Raw genomic sequence first — 22,403 nt, 5'->3', positions numbered from 1 at the left:
TGCTGTTTAGATCACCAGACACTACAAGCATGAGTGGACTCACATTTGGGATTGACCTGTATCTCCTGGAGGAAACAGAAAGAGTTGTCACCTCCCTAAGCTTTTTTAAGAGCTTCTATAAATATGCAGTTTTCTTCAGAAGTTAAGGAAATATTCTACTTTTAAAGAGAGAAGTGTTCATATCCAAAACCTGAAATTCTATTTACACCTGAGAAAGAAATATGAGGTGTGCATTTGCAAAACACTGATTTCTCAAAAACCAATTCTTACATCTCTGTTCTCTCAAGTACACACTATAGTAAAACTTTTTGTGGGTTACTACTATGTCTTCTGTCAAAGCAGACTCAGAAAGTCCATCATAGGGACATCCCTTTCTAAATTTAGACAGGGTAATAAACTTCAACAAGTAAAATGGTCTCAAAACAACTACAAATTTGACTCTGTTGCCCTAGACCTTGGCAGACCTTTCCAGCAAATAAGGCCAAAGGAAGAGTTATATAAGGAGATAAAAATCTCAAGGTGTGTAAAGGACAGAGGAAAATAGACAAAGTGATAAAGTGATGCCCTTTCTCAACCACCATTATTTCAATGTTTCTGTATATTCCTCATTGCTCTGGGAAGTAACTGCCTTGTTCTATACAGTAATGTATTTTATAAAGAGCAAAGTCTATGGCCTATACACTTTGTGGTCTTCTGACAAATCCACCTACAAAAATACTGGTAAATAATACCATGGATCATACATTAATAAATAAAAACATGGATCATACAGAACTATCTGAAATCATGAGCAAATCACACTCTCTCCCTTTGTTACTCTTACTTGGAAGTAAAATTCTATACCAAAAACTGTCTCAAACAACCTACAATAGATCTGTGTGTGTGTTTGCTTACAGATATGCAGGGGAATAATTGTCAGTACATCCAACACTTTTTTCCCAAATTCTTCTATCGACTTTTCCTAATACTAAATATCTGCTGCAACAATGGTTTTTATTTGCTTACAAAAAGAACAGCTAGTACGTTGAGAATGGCATTTTAAACAAACCTTTCTTAAGCTGAGTGGAAGAAGTATTTACTTCTTCCACAGAGGCTTAAGAGTGTGCAAGGAAAGTTTAGCAGTAGACCAACTGGAGCACAGACAGTGAAGGAGTCCTGTGAGGACCTCAGTTAGGTCCCTGTGATCTCAGTGAGTGCTGCAGAGCAAATACTGTGATAGCATCCTAGAAATCCAGTGCACAGGGCTATTTGGAGGCTTATGACCCTAAAAGAGAAACCCCTTCCTCATGAGCTAATATTAAGTATTTGGAAAAGATTTGTAAAGGCTGAGCAGACCAAATTGAGCAGAAAGGAGTCATGGCTCTCTCACTGAATGAATTTCCTTGGCTGTTCCATGGCAGCATTATGTTACAAAAGTTTATTGCTAAGTTTTATAGCGCAAATTCTTGGCTATATATAAAGGTTCAGGGGGAGTTTACAGCAATTTTAGTCATTCTCCTGGCTACAGGAAGCACTGAAAACATGTAGAAAATAAAGTGAAGAGCAAAGAGATGATCTGTATTCTGCTCACATAAAAAGACTGCTTTCCAAGCAGGGCAAAACTGCCCTTGCTGGAACCCATGCCAATAAATTACAGGGAAGATCTGCTATGTCTGCTATATGAGGTGACAAATTTTGGCCTGTATCATTTTCAGCTGCAAAATGTTGCTCTCCTTGAAACAAATTTCTTTTGATATGTCAGTTATGCTTGTCTTCATGGGGAAATATGCCCATGACAACATAAAAGCTTAAAACATAAAGGGCCAGGTCTATTTGAGACGAAATTTTAATAACAATGTGAGATCTGGATGTTTAGCACTAGCAGCTTCCTGCTCTTTATGAAGCATGAGTATAGGATAGAAGCAATTATGAGTGGTGTATCAGTTCAAAGCAACACGTAATAAATGGCATCCTGCAAAGCAGCTGTTACAGTAATTCACTATAAGATGACAAAAAGCCCATTGAAAGAATTTGCTGTTCCTCCTGATTGATGTGATTTCTTTAAATTAAAAAAAAAAAAGAGAGCGAGAGAAAGGGGATGTTTTCTAATCACGGATTTTCTTTGTGTTCCAACTGCAGCTCACATCAACTGGCAATTTGAAACTCTTGACATGTTATTTCATTTCACTTTGGGGTATAACAGGGTCCAGATAATTTTGACTATGAACAAACTGGTAAAGTTCTCTGGCTATTAATGCAGAAGAAAGAATCTCTGTGCAGGCACTATCTATTTGTTGGCAAGGGATAAAGAAAACTAACTGATTTTGCACTCCTGACTAATTATTAGCCTTACTATTTATTTTAGACTGAAACAAGTAGGTCTTTGCATGAGCTTTTAATATTACTCCAAAGCTTTATTGTGGACTTCCATGACTTTTGAAAAACTAAGGCAGATAATTACTTAACTGAAAAAAACCTCTAAAGTTTATGTGTTCTAAAATCTTTCAGGACATTAAAAAATTCATGTGAAATTTGTAAGAAGCCTGATCCAAAGCTCACTGAAGTCAGTATGGGTCTTTCCATAAATGCAGGAGGTTGGATCAGATCCTTGGTTTGAAACCATGGATTTCAGAAGGAAGATGATGAAATGATGTACTAGCCTGATCTAGGAAAATTCATCTATTATTTCCAGTATGTTATATTGATACTGAGAGGCCATTTAAGATTCACCTCTCTGCTGCACCAGTTAATTATGTATGTTGTAAATCCTTGAGCTTATATCTGAATACATTGCATAGACACAAATTCTTCCATGCATTCAAGCAAATTAATTCCTTGCCTGGTCATTTTATATTTCAGTTGTTTTGCTGCTTTTTGATGGATTGGAACATATTAACTTTTCTGAAGGCAATGCCTCAGTTACTCACTGAACTCTTCAGCTCTTTTTTGCACACCAACTAGCCACAATGCATTTCCTTGCCACTGCTTAAAAATCAGGGTATATTGCACAACCCCCTGTCTGTGATCTCCCCCTGTCGGTGATCTCCAACACACTGGTTAGTACCCTGAGATGGTCAAGTTGCCAGGAACAGGTGAAAGCTGTAGAGAAGTAGCCATGTGTAGTCATGACTTCTGGTTGGTATAGTTGGAATTTCTAACACAGATTTCTTGGAGTTTGGGGGTTTTTTTGCGTTGCTTATACACCAGGTTTAGGAGGGTTCAATACAACATGCATATGATATATTACTACAGGATGATGTCTCATCCATTTATCTAGGTTATATGGAGCTGGATAAGGATTTTTCTGGAACTTTAAGCACAGCAGCCCATCCTTCCACAAGTCCTTTCTTCAAAAAGAGTGGAGTGGAGAGGCACTTAAAAATTACCTTACAAAAGGCTTCAAACTGTAGGGACCCTACAGAAGCTCAGTGTACATATTCAGCGTGCTCTAGGGCTAGAAGACCTCATCATGACAGTCTCCCTCACTGTGCAGAATCACTCTGAGGAACTGCTGAGGTTCCTAATATGACAGTCGTCACAGTTTATGGTGCTTCCCAGTTAAATGGTGCAGGCCTTGTCTGTGCTCTGTGCTTGGGATATGCTGACAAAAACTCAAGCAAAAATTGTTTGTGTGCACATGCATGTGTACCTTTCCAAATTTCCAGGGTCCCTGATGCAGCCTCCAGCCTGTGAGGGTGATTTGATTCATGCTTTGAATATCAAAAGACCCTTCTGCCCCTTCTTGCGTATTTCCCTAAGAAATGAACACTCAAGTTGCAATTGCAAAACATCTGTATGCCACACATGTATGTTCTTCCCTCTGGTAAGAGCATGTTTACTGGGCAGATGTAGCAACTTCTGTGTGTGGGGAACGTAAAGAGAGACATGATCTTCAGGCAGCTTGTCCTTTCTGCATGGTGCAGGCTCCCAGAATACACAACAAAATGTATGAAGGAAGCTGGAGGCATGTCAGGGAGCAGCAGGAGCTGATCATGTGACTGGAACACTGCTTTCTTGTAACTTTGACCTGGGTTCCATGACTCAGTTCAGCACCTTTACATTGTCTGTTGCAATATAATTACAATATTACAGAAGTTGTCCATGTGAATTGCACAATGGAGTGTTCCAAGCCTTGGCATGCCCTCAGCTTATCCTGCTAACATGTTTCTTCTTGTTCTGACTAGCCCACTCTGAATACTAGGGCTTTCATCTCAGTTCTCCTATTGCCTTAAGCTGAAAACACCAGTGATTTACTGTTGCTGACTCCAGAGCTAAATGACTGTTTCCTGTTGTGTGTCTGGTTGAGTTAATGTTCTAGCAATATGTTAAGTACCGGCTTTTCCCTATGAAACAAAGTACTGTTAGAATAGTTTTATTGGTTTTCAATTTTAATTGTTGAATTTGCTAGGAACTTCTGCATATTTAACTTTTATTATAAGCTAAATGCAAACATCCTGCTCTCAGAAGAGCAGTTTGTTAGCAATCATGGAGTCATAGAATGGTTTGGGTTGGAAGGGATGGTAAAGATCATCTAGTCCAGCCCTCTGCCATGGGAAGGGACATATTCCACTAGACCAGGTAGCTCAGAGCTCCATCCAGCCTGGCCCTGAACATTTCCAGGGATGGGACATCCACAGCTTCTCTGGGCAACCTGCTCTAGTGCCTCACCACCCTCACAGCAAAGAAGTTTTTTCTAATATCTAATCTAAACCTACTCTCAGTTTGAATCCATTTCCCCTTGTCCTATCATTACATGCCCTTGTAAATAATCTCTCTCCATCTTTCTTATAGGCTCCCTTCAGATACTGGAAGGCTGCAATTAGATCACCCCAAAGCCTTCTCTTTTCCAGGCTGAAATTTGGATGGATGTTCAAACAGAAAGTTCATACTGTTCAACAGTGCTATGAAAGGCTTTGAATGTTGTTTCTGTAAAAGGCCATTTTTACCAGGTAGTGGAAAGAGACCGAGTAATTCGGAGTGAGCCCTGTAGATGTCCATAAAAGTGTGTGCTTTTAGCTGAATGGTCTTTGCACAGCAAAAACCGTGGAAGGACACAGCCTCTAGCACTTATTTGCCAAAAATGCAATCACACACTTCTTCGCCAAGTGAAAGCATGCAGATACTAAGATAAAAAAAGGCTCTGAAATCAGAGTAAGTGAAGTTTGGCCACCACAGTATAAAAAAGACATAAAGCTTTTAGAGAGCATCCAAAGGAGGACCTGAACATAGTGAAAGGTCTGGAAAGGCAGTTGTGTGAGGAGTAGTTGAGGTCACTTGGTCTGTTCAGTCTGGAGAAGAGGAGACTGAGGAGAGACATCATGCAGTCTACAGCTTCCTCATGAGGGGAAAAGGAGGGTCCAGTACACATCTCTTCATTCTCATGACCAATGACAGGACCGGAGGAAATGGCCTGAAGCTGAATCAGGAGAGATTTAGGTTGGATATCAGGAGAAAGTTTTTCACCCAGAGGGTGGCTGGGCACTGGAGTAGGCTCCTCAGGGAAGTGGTCACAGCACCAAGCCTGACAGGGTTCCAGAAGCATTTGGACAATGCTCTCGGGCACATGGTGTGACTCTTCAGGTGTCCTGTGCAGGGCCAGGAGTGCAGGGCCAGGAGTCGGACTTGATCCTGATGAGTCCCTTCCAACTCAGCATATTCTATGATTCTATGAGTCTATGAGTACTCTAGTGAACAACTTCTCTAGAAATGTGACCTTGTTCCTCTGATACATCCAGTAGCTCAAAGCAATAACAGCAGATCCCATTTTTCTTGGAAGTACCTGGGAAGTAACAGAATAGAAGACCATTAAATTGGGTAGATGTTGAGGAAAATGTTTTCTTTGCCTGGTCATTTAGCCACTGTATCTTTAAAAAATATTATCTTTTCAATTTGTCCTGGATTTTTTGTTTGATTTTTCATGAATTCTGCTTAACTGTGACTTTTCTTTTTGCTATTTACCAAATGACCCATATTTCCTTGTTTTTCTAAAGAGGTCTCATGGATTTTTAGGTGGTATCATTGCTGGCAAAAATCCTGGCTGCATTTATTTCATGCTTTACTGGTATGAGTTATAAACATATATCATATGGTCTTCTTGGAGACAGAGCATCAAAGACCCTCCAGGTGCAGCAGCTAGTACAGATGTGGTTAAATTGGAACAGTACTGCCCTCTTTGGAAAAAGCAGTGTGTGGAATAAACTAAACTGCACCGAAGTATCTTTGAACTACAATCATTGCAAGTGCTTTCCTTCCCACATTTCACCAGCAAACTTGGAATGACAGTGGACTCTTTGAGCAGGCTTGGCCTGTGCAGGATGGGATTCATTGACTTTTCCAGCAACACTAGGCTCAAAGCGCTGCAACTTTTCTCTGATATCGCAGTTCAGGATTGACAGGCAGAGCTGGAGGTATAACTAAACATGCAACACTATTAATGAATCTCATCAAAAGGAGATCACAAAATCCTTGAGATGCATAAATCTCTAGGGGTTATCTACAGCTAATTTTCTCAGCTGTGTTATTTCTCAAAGCTCCCTGTAATAATGAAACAGCACTTAGACCTTTTAAGTACCATATTGTATAAATTATAGGTGACACACAACCCTCACAGCAAGCCAAGGAAAATGACAGCATTAAATTCCCAACAGCTATCAGGATACATTAAGAATTTTAGAAGAAAATTACTTTTGAGAAGACAAATTTTAAATGAATAAACATGAGTGTACAAAGTTTCAGCAGAGCACAGAATTTCATCCACAAAATTTTGCTGTAGGGTCACGTAATTCCATCCAAAGCAAAGGAAAAGCACCACAACAGATACACACAGTCACAGCAAGCTAATCTCAGCTCTGATCACAAATTTTTCAAAACTCAGCTCAGCTCAGAAGGGATTTATGTTGGACTGACACTGAAGAATTTATCAGCTGCTATCATAGAAAGCAGCCCCTGCAAACCACAGGAGGGATGAAACAGTTGGGGCTGCAGCTTCATCCTACTTGGCTATAGTACCCCTTCAGCTGCAGCTCCCTTCTGTGCACTGCACTTGTCCATGTCCTGGCACAGCCTTTCAGGTGACCAGCTTTGCTTCAATAGTATGGTCTAGGTCATAAGCATCCGTCTGTTTGGGACTTGAGCTTGCCAAAGGAACAGCAGTAAGCAACCTGGCACCTATGAGACAGTGGCACGGCTGGCCAGGCAGCTGTGAGCCAGCAGAGGAGGGGACGCGCTCAGCTCCAGCTGGGATGGTATGGATTGCTCCTTTGTTTGCCCTGGTAGTTGCCTCTGTGCCTCCTTTTGTTGCTAGTGTTGGTGGTTTGGGGAGTGGCACACTATGCTTTTGGTGTCAGGTGGATGAGAGTCCCCATCTCCCTCCATCAGTAACACGCAGCACGAGGTGCCAAGTGCCCCTTTGGCCTCCCAGTAGAACACTCAGCACTCCCAAGGACTGTACTGCACACACAGCCTACGTGTGGTATCAGCACTCACTGGAGCAGCTCCAAGGGTCACTTTGGAAAGGCTGTCGTTCTCCTTTGGTGTCACCTTTGGGCTGCAAGAGCAGTTGAACTTCAGGAGGGCACAGATGACACCCAAGGCCAGCGTAGATCCCTTAGCTCTCTACTTTCAGTCTCATTCCATGTCTCTAAATCACACACCTCCAAACTGGTCTCTGTGATAAGTGAAATCTGCTGAATCAGAAGCTCTGGGAGAGGGGAGTTATGCAAAAAAGGTTTCAGAGCTGACAAATTTTGAAGCAATAGCATGTCACAGAAAGCAGAAGGCATGCAGATAACATATAAGGAGCAAGCTGGAAGGCACTGGAGGTCACTGCACAACCTACGAGGAGAGCAAAGGGCATGTAAGTAGCACAGAAAGGTGAAAAGTATCATGACTATCGGAATCAATGGAAATGGGTCCCCAGGGAAAGCATATTTTGGTACAAAGATAAGAAGTGATGTGATTTGCTATTTATACAGAGGACAAAACATGGGCCTGGTAGTCAGCACAGACTAAGCAGAGCCCAAGGTCAATTGCTGTGTAATTCATATTCATATCAAAACAATTATGGTGCAGAACAGCGCATATCTGCATATGCAGCAAAAAACTGCAAATCCCATATTGGTGTAAAAATACTCAGAGTTCAATTAATTAAAATCTAGACTAAGAAAATGAGAGCTTGAAATGCTGTCATTGAAAAAGAAGCTGCAAACACAGACCAAGCTGATTATGCAGAAAGCAATGCTGTAGAGAGAAACTCAGATGTTTAAATGGATGCATAACTTCTTGCATCAGGAGTGCAAGCTAGACAGAACTTTGAAGCATATATTGCCAAAAAAACCTCCCTGAATGAGAGTACAAAGATTTTAAGCTTGGGAAAATCAGGTTTCATTGGAGTATAAATGCATACCCTCAACTTCTTCTGCAGAGAAAACCCATAGTCCTGAGTCAGGCTGAATATAAGTAGAAAAGGTTATAAAATACTCTTTCCCCCATCCACTATGCCCTTTCAGGGTAAGCCTATGTTTTTTTAAGTCAATTCAGGGATTTTCTGAATTGCAGAAAACTGCCCAAATTAAGGCGTTTTCTCATTCTTTCGCCACTGAGACAGGCAACACCTGGAGTATTAAGTAGGGCAGGCATGGACCTCTTTCTGCTCTCGAAGGCAATTAGTACAGTACAGATCACATCCACAAGGCAAAATGCTCTTCCACTTCCCAGAAGCAGGGTATCTATATCCAAATTGCCTAATCAGCAACGGTGCCTTGGTCCTTTAGTCCCAGGTACTGTTGCATCTGTCACAGCCTCAGCCTCTGCACTTCCTTCCTTTCCTTTTCCTGAAAGAATTCTTGTCTTGGGTTGTTCTCTCCACAAGCACATCTCACTGCTCCCCAGGGAAGTAGTAACCTCCTACTCACTCCTCTCATCCCAGATTCAGCTGCTCTGTCTTAGAGATATTTGAAATCCATGTTAAACCAGTTAGGGTTAACTATACATCTGAGTTTTTAAAAAGAGGATATGAAAATGACATGTATGTGTGAAATCTAATCTTAGTTAAATTAAATCAGAGACAGGCACTTAAAATTCCTTACTTCTGGATGTGTTTATAGGAAATGGGTCAGTCTCAGTGGTAACATCACTGGATATTGATCTTTGGAATATGGCAAATGGAAGCAATCTGCATCAAATATTGTAAGAGGGGTAGCAAATTTGGAACTGAGAAACCAACAGCAGTTCTGAGACTTCAGTGAAAGTAAATCCAAGGACATGCTTCCATACTGATGAAAAGAGCAAGGGATTCTAGCAGTTAATAGGCATAAATATCTGCAAGATGGACAGTGTATGTTTTTCACTGCTATTAATAGCTTGATGAAGAGAGAAATCTGTCTGGCTCCCAACAACTCCAAAGATTTATGAGGATCATTCTAAGGCCCATGAATATAAGGCATTTGAAAGTGAGAACTGAGAAAGCACTAACAAGGCAGAGAGAGACAGATGAATGCTTCTGAAAATTGAAAGTGTTGCCAACATCCAAAGAGAGAGATGCATGGAAAATTATATAATAATTAGCTGACAAGTTTCTTCCCAATAAGTGTTTGTTGACTCAAGTAAACAAAATTGCTGTTGGATAAGAAGAAACTTTGTCACATAAATGGAGAATTGGTTAAAGAGAGGGAACGTGGTTGAAATGAGCAATTTTCATAGTGAGAGGGATTCTAAATGAAGCACCACAGGGATCTCTGCTCTGGACTGTATTGTTCAATATCTCCCTAAATGATCTTGAGAAGAGGATGAAAAAAAAATTAAAGAATTAGCTGGTGGTAAGCTTTCAGGATAGTTAAAAAACTGTAGAAGGACCTTGTAGAATGATAAAAACGGGCAGGTGAAATTCAATAGATGTATTAAGAGTATCTTAAACAAACCCAGCTTTACAATCAAAGGGATGGGCCCTTATTTAACTATAATCTCTTACGAAGAAAATCTCACAGTTATAGTGGGTATTATTAAAACATTATTTCCACAAACAATTTTGGTATAAATTAGGTGTCTAATTACTGTTAGAATATGAACAAAGAACAAAACAAAGCCACTATGAAAGTCTTTTGCATCCGTGTCTTCTTTATTGCAATTTGTGTTGCTCTACTGAACTGAAAATATGAATAGTGAATGATCAAGGGATGACTGTCCTTCTAGATAAGAAAACTGAACACATGCAGATCCTTCTGCTTAGAGAAGAGATGACTGAAGAGAGTGTAATGGGCACCTTTAAGAACTCAAGCAGCAGAGCAGTGGATGCAGAGCAGCTGTATTTCTAACTGAAGAGCTGAAAAATTTAGGTTGAGTTCAGCAAGGAGAGATTTGCACTGAGAATGAGCTGTGGAACTTCTCTGGCAGCTCCTGGTTTATTTCCTGGCTTATTCCACCCACAATCTTTCTGCATTTTCTTCTACCTCTCACCTCAATGCCTTAGCCAAAGATCCCCTATATGTGTCCTGGGGACTCCAGCTGACACATCCAGCACAGGGGCAAGACAGAAATATTCTAATACATACCCATGACAAGCCCAGCCTCCTCATACAGATGGTATCCACTCCTTTCATTGCACTAAGCATTTCTCGAGATTTGGACTTAAAGCATTTCTAAGCTGCCTGTATAGAAATGAATGATCAAGAAAACCCCAAAAGGACCAAGAAAAACCTGTATGTCGAAGTAGGTATCAAAGTATTTCCCTATTTTACCCTCTCATTAATCCTTCTGTCAGGACAAACACAGGTAGTATACGAACACTAACATGTAAAAAAAGTCATTTAACATTTTTCCCCCAGAAAATTGTCACAAAATATTGTCTTTTCCTAGAACACTCTGAGTGCTGTTGAAGGGTTCAATCCAAAACACAGCCTGGGTAATGAAATCATCCACTGTTTCTGTAGCAACACTAAGCATTAGAAAACTCAGGGAATTCAGACAATGATGCCTTCTCAGAGCTTGGCAGGTAACTTGAGAGGGAGTGTCTCAAATAAATTCCTTGTTTTAGAAAGATCTCAAATTTAGAGTTGCCCCTTCGATCAGTAAACAGCAAGATACCCAGGTGACTGGCTTCAAATTATTTTGGTAATTTAGGTACAGCTCTGATAACCTTTAAACTACAATCTATATGGATGTGCACATTAGATCAGTATCTGCTTTTTTCTTATTAAAAAAAGCTACAGAAAACCTATGGTAAAGTAACAAAGAAAAATTAAATTCAGTTTTGATACAAGTTAGCATCCAAACCCAACAATAGTTGTATCACACTTGATTTCATTGATAGCCAGGGGTTTGTACATGCTAATCTAGAGGAATCATTAAGGAAATTAGATATTCTTTTAAAAGTCTGGAGAATATATGTGCTTACATAAACACAGTACATTCTATAGCCTAAACTGCTAATTGCTGTTATTAAATACTTTACTTAGTCTTGTACTTCTGGGACAGAAATTTTCATTGACTATCTACACAACAGGAATCTCTAAAAGTTTCTCTCTTCATTGTCCTTTTACCATTCTGACACACCACAAACACCTATCCCATTTTTAGGACATACCATGAGGCTGTATTGGACTGCTATGGGTCAGATGTAAAGACATACACTGATCAAGACAGAGGGAAAATGTATTTCCTATAAGCAACTGCATAAAGGTAATGAAGAGCTGTTGACAATTAAAGATATTTTTAATACTTTGGCTCAAGAATTCAAGCTTGTTGGACTGGAGAGGACACCCAGGGTCAGTTTCTGCAGTTAGAAGTAGCTACATCATGTAGTTCTTAGAGGAATTTAACAAGCTGACACAAGACTGTCCCAACCAAAGGTAGGTTCAGCTCTCTCTCTCACAGGCATTGAAAGCTGTATGAGTGCCTGGTGTGTGGTCCCAGCTGCTGTGACAGAAGGATCTGTGAGGTTGATTATAATAAAGGCTTAAAAATCTGTTACCTGTATAAGGGGCTACACATATCTATGTAGATAGCCAAATTAGGCATCATTACTTGCCACTGAATGTTGCCCCAGGTTTCAATACCCTCAGAAAGCTGCTGTTCCCTTCCAGGATTAAGTTCTACTCTCCACACTGCAGTTCCTCTTAAGATCCACCTCCTCTTCTCCTTCCTCTCCACTCACTGTTTTTCATTACTGGTTCCTGGTTCCTCTCGCTCCTCTCTTCTTCAAATCCCAATAATATATTTTCTGTCTCTGAAATCATTCCTGCTAGCCTCTTTTCCCCCTTTTCCCAAAGCCAAGCATTTCTTGACTCTGCTTCAAATAAGGCAGCTTCCCTATGCACACTGCAGAAAAAAAAAAGCACCTGGGGAACTGTAAGGATGCAGGAAAGGCAGTTCTCCTCCCCTTTTCTATCACTCTCTGGGGGGCTAGGAGGGGAAAGAGGCAAGACAGCTGCACTGCTTAGTGTACATGGAAACTGCAGAGATTTGTGGAAGTCTAAGCTGTGATTAACATTTAATATGCAGAAGCAAATGGTGAAAACTTAATCAAAGTTGAACACATATTAATGACAAAATGCAAAGTTCACACCTGGCATAAAGGGTGCTGATGTGATGCCTTAACCTCAAATTATAAAGGCATCAGAGCTTTTCAAAGAAAAGTAATCATCTGTTGTTTGCAGAATTATTTTTCCCCTGCATGTCAAAGATATGTTGACTTAAAATATCCAAAAGTACTAAAAAAAAGCTGTGCTGTTCAGTGATGAAAGGCAGAGTCTGGGCAACTTGGGTAACTGGTGGGCAACTTTATCTAATAGTGCAAGCTCTTAGCCTACATATATATAGCATATAGATATAAATATATATATATATATACATGCACATATAATATATCTACATATACACATATACATATATTCAGGACCTTACATTCCAGCCCTGACTATAGTTGCATTGATCCTTGTTTACACATCACCAATTGCTCCTCCCAACACTTCACTGCTTCCATCTGAGCCACAAATCCCCAGCCCATCCCCTTCAAGATGCTCCTGGCAACATGGGAAGAGATTGTTCTGCATGGTGGCATTTTCCTACTGGCACAGGACACCTTCAGCAGCATTCAGAATCTGAAGGTTTGAACCAGCTGTTTACTTGGAGAACCCATAAAATGAAAGGCACATCCACATCCTTTCAGATGCTAGGCATTTAGTTCAAGGAAGATGAAAAACTATATAATCCACCAAGTATTGCTTTAAGGATATTTGTTCTTGCATTCCCATTTACTTTTAGCATGTCATCTCTTCACAAAGTCAGGCTCTTTCATCAATTTGCAGGTTCTGCATTCATGTTTCAGAGGTACCAAACCGTAGGTGCTATTTTTATCAGGCAATGACAGAATATTTGAAAATGACAGCACATATGACAGAATATTGAAAACTGGGATCTTTTCCCTCTAGATCCAAGGAATACCCAAAGTAGCCCAAATAGTTTGCCTCATCTGACCAGTAAAATGCTGTCACCCCACTGAGGTCAACGGTGTTATGTTAGCAGTGGCTGTGCTTTTTAGGCACTAAAGCAGCAGGGCACTTAAACATTTTGCTTATCTATCACATATTTTGATCTGAGGCCAAAGGTAATTTTGTATAGAAAAGTATAACAGAATGTGAATGTATCAAATTGCAGCTAACATCGTTGCTCAGCTTAAATGTGGAGATTACTCTGCCTCCAAAATTAGTCCTGCTTTAAGCAAAGCACAGACCAGAATGCTTCAGTGAATATCAATAAATTATTGAATTGACACCTTCAGATTTGATATCTGGCTTTGCAGCAGAAAAACCAAGGGATTTACAGTTATTACGATAAACAGATATGTTGTCTCAAAAGTCACATTTGACCTAGAAAGATTCTATTTTTAAATATGCAAATAGTGCTGGACACAGACGTTAGTCAGGGTACTTCAAAAAGGACGTATCAATTTACTTAGAGAACTGGGAAAAACTGCCATTATTTAATCAAGGGATAAGACAATTATAGGCCATGTGCGCATGCAAATGTATACTGTATTATCTTGGATAAATCATGGATGCCATATATACAATAGGGCGCACACACACTGAGGTGACAATTTTTAACTGCAAGTCCTGGAATTCTGGTATTTTACAAGTTATAAAGTAATTAAATATAAAATCAAGCATTTACGGCACATAACCCTGTTAAAATGCTGCAAGCATTTATGGAGCATATCACTGTTAAAATGCTCCCCATTAAATTGCTAATTATTAAACTCATTTGAATTCAGTAGAATTGTGTCGCTTCACACAAGTGCCATAGTGACTCACATAAAAACATGTCAATAGTTTCTCTTCAAGGACATCAACACAATGATGGGGTTTTTTCCCCCCTACTCATTTAAAAAAAAGAAAAAAGCAAAGTGTCTGTGACCCAGGCACCCCAAGCAATGCCCCCTAGAAGAGCTGCAGGCTATGAACTGACAGGAGGTACTATGTTTCCCCATCTGTGGAGCAATAGACTGGCGTATTGAAGCCAGGCACGTGCCACAGTAGCTAATTTGAGAGAAAACTGTCTCATAAAACCTAGCAAGAGTCTGCTGAAGACCACAAACATAGCAAAATTTTTGAAAGTTCACAATGGTGTTGCACAGATTGTCTGCTGTGTAGAAGTCTGGACACTTTTATTGAGTCAGGCTTAAAATTTACTCAGTTTTATTTCTAAGAATACAAGTCTATTGTTAGAGAAAAGTAGCTCTGCAACTCTGAATTCTTGCTGTGTTCTAAAAAAAAAAGAAAGCCCAGTTTCATTTAACATAGCAATGTTTGCAAACTGACACATTGTGAAACTCACAGACTTTTTTTCTGCTGATATTCAAGTGGAAATTCATACTATTAAGCCCATGCAACATTTGCGTTCAGACAGGCAAGGCTATAGCTAACTATGTATTTTGCTACATGTTTGACATTGAATTCAAGTCTATGGTGCACCTTTAGAGCAATCTGAGAGAAGAGAAACCTTAATACTCCATGGGAAATTGATGTGAAAAACCCACGACACTATATGTAAAATAAACCAACCATGAGTTTTGGGAAAACCACTATGCCAAATTCCCATCAATGTCCACATGACTGCAATGGAGAATTTTCAGGACCAGAGTATCTGCCAGGCTTTTAGGCATAGGAATTCAAACAAAAGGAGAAAATCCAGCTTCCTCTTTCAAGGCTGTAAGTCAGTTGGTTGTGAAGACCAGGGAAAAATCATAATTTCCAAAATAAAGAACTGTATTCAAACAGCATTACCGAAGATCTCTCTCCACTGCAGCATCAAGTGTTCACCAATGCCAAAGCTAGATCGGCCATCCAATCCAATATAGCAAATTATACAGCTTGGTAGTTTGATTTTAATATGACAGTTCCTGTAAACTGGTTATTCCTCGTATGAGGTATTTAATTAAAAGCCAAAGAGCTCAAAGTCAAAAAACATCTTCATAATTCATGCTGCTGTGCCTGCGTTTTGGAAGCTGGCATTGTTCCAAAGTGCCAGTTTGCCAGTCAGTTTGGTCATTCCTATTTCAGTGATGAAAAACTTTCCTGTACCTCTGACAATTACTGACTGCACGAGAAGAGGGGGCTTTTTAAAGACCCTTGTATTATTACAACATATTCTAAAAGCAGGGTTTCAAAAACATTTTGAAAAAGCCACAGTAACACTGCTGGCGTCATGAAAGTCTCTCAATTTAAGAAATCTTGACTTGATCCCTCATATAGCAGCTAGAAGAACCAGAGTAACCAAAAGGAACAGCCCTGAAGAGGAGAGATTTATGCAGATGAAGGTAGCTGTTACAAATTAAACAAATCCCAGTTTATCTTAATTGCACTGGAGACCTTGAATACAGTTTAAAAAGTTAAAGATTTGCTCAAGACACTGCATTTTTTCTTCATCTCCACCACATCCTCTGCCTGATGAGCTCCAGTCTACTGTTCTTGGAGCCACCTCACAAAAACTCATTCTACAGTAAGAGGCCTCTGTGACAGACAGATTCAGGTCCCAGCACTCCTGAGTCTGAAGTTCCTGTTTGACCTGCACTAATAATTCAGTAAACCTCTGAAAGGCATCACTCTCTAATACATACCAACATGGAAGTCTTTCTGAAAGATTATTTTCCTCATAGACTGCATAATGTCTTCAAAGGAAACAGTTAAAGTGAACAAAATTAGTATGTGAAAAGTTAGTTCTTCACCTAGTGTCTAAATAAAAGCTTCTATTTGAGTCTAGCATTTTGTATGACACGCCTGATGTGCATTTATGCTGTGCAGGCCCATGTAGTCAACCCATCAGTCATGCTGAGCATCAGCCTTCCAGTGAACCAAGCTTAATATACTAACACCAGGAACTCCTTTGGCTTTAAGTTTCTCTGTTTCAAGCAATGCACTTTGCCTTTCCTCTCATTTTTCCCAGCTGCATTTTACAACTAATTACTAATAGGCCTCTTGATCAATTATTGATTAGCACTGCTATTGCTGGGATTCATTCTAGGCAGAAGAAAAACAGGTAGAAGTCTATGGCAGTTATGCTCAGACAATGAAAGAAGCAGGCCCTCATCCCCTACTTTTAATTTTACATCTTTTATCGGATAAGAAAAGTATATTACCCCTTCAGACATACAAGGCACCTTAGGTTAAAGAGTATGGAAATGAAAACCACTCATGGTTAAAAAGATAAGAAAAACAGGGCTGAACCCAGTTAACATAGCGACACTACAAGGTTATTAATGCTTCTTCTGCAAATTGTTTCCGAGAGCAGGGTTATCAACTTGTCTGATATTTATGGATTTTCTTCCATTAAGAGGATTGGCATCTCCTGCTCTTGGAGGGTCCATGACAATGGTCTCTACAGAACTTCTCTTACAGGAAACCTGGTGAGCCCTATGAAACACCATTTTAATCAGATGCAGCTTTTTGTTGTCCTCTTTTTGCTCATGGAAACTGAGGCACAAAGATGACATAGCTTTCCAAGGGCAGGCAGGTGGCAACCTAGAGAAGGAGAAATGAGTCCCTGAGCATCTGGAGCACCCACCCAGTGGCGCAGCCATGAGCTCAGGATGCCCTTAAGACCCTCATGCAGGTAGCTCAGCAGCAGCAGCATGAATATCAATGACTTGTTCATGCTTGGTAATGCATTTCTTCCATTTTTCAAGTTTGAAAGAAGCAGGGGGAAACAATACAGAAAAAAAGGCAGATGATGTCCCCAGGCCTGTGCTGAAAGGACTCTCTTCTGGAAAATGAGGACATTCAGAAACCTGTGTTTGACCTTCTACAGGACTGGAAAAGGCCAATGTGACCCTGGGAGCACAGACACCTTTTTGCACTCTTAACAGCCTAAGCAGCCCCCTGCAAATCTTTTACAGACAGGCAGCCACACAAACCAGTTTTAGCTTGTTCAGGCCTTTTAAATGGAAATAAATTCTTCAACCTCTCTTATCACTGACAGAGCACTTACCAGCCTAAAAGTCTCATAAATGTATAGCTTGTGTTAAATTGCCCTCTAGAGGAGACAACACAGAGGCAAGAGAATGAAGAGCTGAAAACCAATTGTAACAATTTTTTTTTAAAGCAGCAAAACTACCACAGTAATGCCACGCTGTTCTTTCAATAAATCAGAGAGAAATCTCATTGTACAATTGCCCTTTGTTCCATTTTGCTTCAAGGGCGTAAAATAATATACTACAAAATAAAACTGTGTTGTAGTTTCAAGATGAGGAGGTAGATCTTCATAGATCAAAGGTGGAGTTCTGTTTTTCAGACAGGGAGCTGCACTCCTCATTTGTAATTTGCTTTAAGGAGAGCAGGATGAGTTTTTTGATTAGAAATGGATTTCTGCTCATCAGAGTCAATTCTGTCGCTTCACACCTGTTCAATTCTGAGCTTTTCAAAACTTTATTTCTCACCATGCTCAATTGATAGGGTTTTGCAAAAAGAATCCCTAGGGGGAAATAAAAGCTAACTGTTGCAGCCCTTTGTTCTTGCAACAGGAATTTTATAGATTCCTTTAATTTTTCTGTTTTATTGAAAGTTGTCTTTAAATTTGAAAGAATGGCTATATCCCTTACCTGGACCTTTTCACCCTTACTAAGCCTGCCTACCCATGTCAAAAGCAAACAAATAATATTATATATCTTAGGAGTAAAATGTGTGATAAGGGCCATCTGGTTTAATTTAAAAAGATAAATAGCAAATCAAAGCATTTTAGACTTCTGTAATACTAATGGAGTGGGAATACAACACATAAGAACAAGTATTGAGGTGAATGGAGGTAGAAAACCACAAAGAAATAAAGAGAATTCAAAAGGCTGGGCATCTGGGGGAAAATTCATGCCTACTGAAAGTTTACTGCTATGAATTTATATCAGAGATGTTACATGTCTCCTGGTTTTGGAAAACCACAAAGAGGTATATTGTCACATAAGCTAAAACAATGTATTAGTCATAAATTATTATATGCAGTTAGGAAACCTGTTAATCCTTTAATGCAGTATTATGTAAAAAAAAAAATCAAACCCAAGCAATTCTGGTTGCTATACCTGCAAAGATGTACAAACCACAGCTACTTTACCAAGATAACAGTGGCAACATTACTGTAGATTGCAAATGATGAGACTGAAAAATGAGAGGAAGCTGGAGAACCTCAGGGCTCTGATATGATACAGCAACATGAGAATTTACCTGGCTCATACTGAGACATTTCCCAGGCACCTGCCCTACCCCTCTGATGGATATTGCTGGTCCCAAGGCAGGGAAATCTGATGCACTATTAATTCGTTTCCAAATTGCCGTAAATTACCATATTCAAGTAAGGTGATTCCTCTTTCAATGTACCTTAACATATAAGCTGAAAGCCTGATGTTCCAGGAAAACCGTAATGAATAGATTGGATGTCCTTTGTACAGGCAAGGGAAATCAACTGGAGTTACACTGATCTAAATTTTATGAGTATCACCTGTGTTGACCATTAAAAATGGAAGTTACAAAGTTAATTCCAGTAATTATTTCTCTGTGCAGATATCAGTCAGCTCCCTCAGTATATAAAGGCCCTATGAATGTCCAGTTTGCTTAAGTGTTTGCCATCCTGGTTATTATTCACAAAGGATAAGACATCATTTTTCCAGACTTTTCCCTGGATCTCTGCAGACTGGGATCAGTTGCAGCTATTTATGCTGTCCCTGTATTTGGGAATGAAGACCTGCTCTAATCTGACCCCCTCCCGCATCTATGTGAGAAGAGAAATATATCACCTTGAAACGTAAACAAAGAATCTAAATATAACTCTAGAGCCCATGGCGCATTCTGAAATGAACTTCTTTTTGTAATCCCATGGTAACAAAGGGCAGTTGACATCTGCATAACTTATACCTAAGTATTTACAAATGGTTGAGAGAATACGAACAATACAGAAAGAGAACTGTAACAAGAATGCAAACCCATAAATCTGGTGTGGAAGACACATTATTCACATCACATCATATTCTTATGATGCACGAGGACTGCATAATAATTTTATGGGTGCATTTCTGAAATTGTATTTAATATGTCTCTGCTGCCTCTACAGATTACAAATAGGGACACTGTATTAGTGTGGGGATGAGAAAAATGAGTTAAGGCATTCATTTTACAAAGCACTAAAATAGAACCATAATATCAAATCAATGTCAGGTACTGTAAAACATGCATAGTAAAAATGTGATCAATTTAGGCTTATCCATGACTTTGCTGGAAAGCTTTCAAGCTGATTTGAGTAAGAGCATCATATTACAAAAATGGAGCTGAGCTTTATTTGAGACATTTCATCCAACCATCTCCTTTTAAGAAGACGTTGGTGCCTACCATTCTGCAATATGACCACCCTTCAAAATCTTCCACAAAATACTGCGTGAGAAGCTGCAGGTCCTTTCAGTAGGCTAGAATGGAAGCAGTTCTAGCACAGCAAATAATTTCCGTCTTCCACACTCTCTCCAGGTTCTGAGATCATTTACTGTATTAATATTTGGCATTCTTTAAACTCTCTCAACTAAGTAACCAAAAGAGTGCCATTTTCTTCACAAAGTGTTAAAAAGTGAAATTTTGGGAGCAAACATGGGGGATCTGGAGTTATTGTAAAGAGAGGGAAAAGTCTTTGCGAGGTAGATACTTGCAGAAAATAAGGCTTCAATCATTCCACTGGCTGTGATGAAGAATCTCCCCCTGTGCCAACCACAAGAGTAAGTTGGTCTGCTTGCTTGAAGCAAATACACATTGCTGCACTGCCAGGCATGACAGTAATATATCTGTGAAAAGAAAACCACCTACACAAATTAACTATATGCCAGCCTTTTCCTAACATCCATTTAAGGATAATACTACAGCGAGAGGACACTCTTAGAGCAATATGAAATGCAATTAAATGAGAAATCAAGATCTGAGGTTTGTTTTACGTATCATTCCTCTTTTTTTGGATGATGGTCCAACCCAGGCAGACTGTTTATCAACAGCATGAGAGAACGGGTCTTGAAAGGGACAACACACATTTGTTACTGTGGTACAGCGGGTCTGCTGTAAATCACACGGACTAACAAACCAGCCAGCAGCAGTAGCTCATGGGTACTGGACATTTTCAGATGGGCAGAGTAAATCTCTTGTCAGAGATGTCAGAGATAAACCCTACTTCATCATATTTCCCCTTCACTGCAGGAAATCAGGATGAGCAATAACAGAATATTCATTTACAAAAAAGCCTTTGAAACACATGTTGAAGGACTGATAGGAAAAGATGTTTGCAGAGTATTTTGTAAACAATCTATGGAATCATATAAGAAACAATACATTATATCTTGAAAACCTATGCATACACTTATACAGAATAAATGTGAATTTATTATTATATTTTTATATATATTATTTTAAGTGCTTTCTTTTCAACTTCTGAACACCAGCTGTGTTCTTCTGGTGACAAAAGCATAAATGCTATGCTACATCCTACAGTGTTATGCCAGTGCTAAAGGTAGCGTGCCCTTATTTTTGCGTATCTTCACAGAAAAGTGTGAAGTGACCTTGAGATGTTGAGATTTTTCCTCTAAGTCTGTCAGTCACAGGAAAATGGGGCTCCCTCCTTGCAGAGGTCTACTCCACTTGTCTGACTGAAGGTCCATGGAGGTGGGCTGTGCAGCTATCCTATCATTTCTAGGGTAGTTCTGCACTGATGAAGTTCAGAGTACTGTGAGAGACTCCCTGCACCTCAGACAGACATTTCACAGCAAAAAATTATGCTTATTTATGCTATTTTTTACCCTGCAACTAGTTTTGTCCAGATCTGCACTTCCTTATCTGGCAGCCATAGAATTGTTCATAGTCGTGGGGTTTCCAGTGCCAGAACAGGCCCCTATCTCTTATCATTCCTTGCATGCATTCCTCTGTGCTGAGTCCCATTTTCCATATCTGAAGGCCGATGCTATCACTCCAGGGCTGTATTTCTCTACACCACATCACTGTGTTAGAGCCATAAATATCTCATTCCACACATAGAATAACTGTCTGCTAAAATATCTATACAGAACCATGGTTGTACCACACAAAGACAAACAAAAGCGAAACAAATTAACCACAGACACCTGGTCAGTTAGAGAAACTGCTGTCACAGCTTGACTAAGTGAAACCAAGACACAGGCATGTCAAGAAAATCTCAGACAGAGCAAGTCTGACAAACCTCAGTCACGCTGCCTTGCAGATTCAACACAAAGACCATGGTCTGCTATCCGAGAACAGCAATCCTGCGCTGCAAGGACAAGGCTTTCATTCCTAGATCTGTATATCCCTAACCCTGGTTTTTATCCCCCTTCCTCTGGAAAAAAAAAAATCTTCCTTCTCTAGTGAACAGATCAAATCACCAGCATTTAACTTCTTCTCTGGAAGTAACTCACTTGCTCCATGCCTGCTGATACCATATCCAGCAATTCCCACCATTTAGAGAACAACTGTGATGGGATCACCACCCGTCTGCAGCCACACAGGGGCTTCTAGGGCAAGCCAGGGTGTCTCCACAGGGAATCCCTTCCTGAGAGGCAGAATAAAAGAGGAGAGTCAGATTTGCATTCAGTGTTAATCAGAACAGATTCATTGAGATTAATGACAATGAATTTATGACAGGTGTGAGAACCACTAAAAATCCTTTTGTTCGTGTACAGCAGGAAATTTTACTTGCAATTCTACTTTCTAAAAATTCACTATTTGTGTTCTTTTAATCATGTTTGAATTTACAGCCAGACACAAAGGGCAGGTTTCTGGTCTCCTAGTCAGTGCTCCTGCAGGACCACAGAGTGGATTCATCCTCATTGCCTTCACATTCACTGAGCACAAACAAAGCACCTCTGAACATTTGAATTCCTTATGGGAATCCTCAGTGCCTTGCACAGATCT

The sequence above is a fragment of the Corvus kubaryi genome, unplaced genomic scaffold (genome assembly GCF_017639235.1).
Source record: "Corvus kubaryi isolate FWS band 111438036 unplaced genomic scaffold, C.kubaryi_AGA036_p1.0 split3-73, whole genome shotgun sequence".
In the NCBI taxonomy this organism is placed as follows: domain Eukaryota; kingdom Metazoa; phylum Chordata; class Aves; order Passeriformes; family Corvidae; genus Corvus; species Corvus kubaryi.
This window is presented reverse-complemented; position numbering follows the sequence as displayed.